Raw genomic sequence first — 1534 nt, 5'->3', positions numbered from 1 at the left:
AGTGAAGATATAAAAATACTCAACATCATTGATCATCCAAAAATTGTAAACTAAAATACTTTGAGATATCTGTATGTGCCCACTAGAGTAATGAAATACTGACAATGCCAACTGTTGGTGAGGATGTGTAGCAAATGGAATTACCATTCATTGCTGGTAATATTGTTAAATTGCCCAACCATTCTGGAAAGCAGTTTGACAATTTTTATTTTATAAAGTTGAACTACATGTATTATGTAACAGCAATTCCTTGAATTTATCCAAGAGAAAGGAAAATATATGTCCAAACAAAGACTTTCACCAGAATGTTCATAGATGCTTTACTCATAATAACTCCAGACTAGAAACAACCCATATAGTCATCAAGAATTGAATTGATGAATAAATTGTGGTATATTATATAATGGAATACTGCATCAAATAAAGGGAACAGACTACTGGTTCTAAGCAACAACATGGACCCACAAGATTTCACATACTGTATGATTCCATTTATATGACATTTTAGAAAAGGAATAATTAAGCCAATTGGTGGTTGCTTGGGGCCAGGGGTGAGGAGTATTGCTTGCAAAGGGGCACAAGGGAACTTTGCAGGGTGACAGAAAAGTTCTATATAGTGATCATTGGGATCAGTTTGGGATTACATGATTGTATGCATTTGTCAAACCTCATCAGCTTTCTCTTTGTGGCATCTACTGCGAGAACAAAGACCATTCTCATCAATGAGACTGTTGACATTCCAGGAAATGTCAACATCACTCAGAAGGGATGGTCCCACTGTTATTGTGATGGGCTCCCGAGCAACCCTGCAAAGGGACATCAATCACATCATTGTAGAACTCGGTCTCCTTGGAAAGAAAAAGAAGAGGCTCTGAGTTGACAAATGCTCAATGGAATAGAAAAGAACTGGGTACTCTTCACACTATCTGTAGTCACATACAGAACATGATCAGGGGCATTACACTAGGCTTTTGTTACAAGATGAGGTCTATGTATGCTCACTTCCCCATCAATGTCGTTATGCAGGAGAATGATTCTGCTGTTGAAATTCAAAATTTCCTAGGTGAAAAGTACATCCACAATGTTCAGATGAACTTGTTCAGTATTGCTTGTTCAGTATCTCAAGCCCAGAAAGATGAGTTAATTCTTGAAGAAAATGACATTGAACTTGTATCAAACTCAGCTGCTTTGATTCAGCAAGCCACAACAGTTAAAAATAAGGATATCAGAAAATTTTTGGTATCTGTTTCTGAAAAAGGAACCATTCAGCAGGCTGATGAATAAGATCGAAGTTGTCCAGCTACAGAAACAGCAAGATGCCGGGTGATTTTTCACACTTATTTATGATAATTTAAAGATGCAGTAAAGGTTGTATTGATTTGGGGAAAAAAAACCTCATCAGACCCTACAGTCACATAGATTGATTTTATTTTTATACAAATTATGCCTCAATAAATTTGATTTTAAAAATATGTACTTGAGTTTCTGAGATCCTTTCTTGACCAGTCTTAATCTTGTCACGCCTTTCCTGTTT

At 36.3% G+C, this 1534-nt stretch overlaps 1 pseudogene; it reads left to right on the top strand.

The window, feature by feature from the left end:
- The first annotated feature begins 652 nt into the window (after nucleotides 1–652).
- LOC113938416 lies at nucleotides 653–1284 on the top strand (annotated as a pseudogene).
- Nucleotides 1285–1534: the final 250 nt, after the last annotated feature.

The sequence above is a fragment of the Zalophus californianus genome, chromosome 8 (genome assembly GCF_009762305.2).
Source record: "Zalophus californianus isolate mZalCal1 chromosome 8, mZalCal1.pri.v2, whole genome shotgun sequence".
NCBI lineage: Eukaryota > Metazoa > Chordata > Mammalia > Carnivora > Otariidae > Zalophus > Zalophus californianus.
This window is presented reverse-complemented; position numbering and strand designations above follow the sequence as displayed.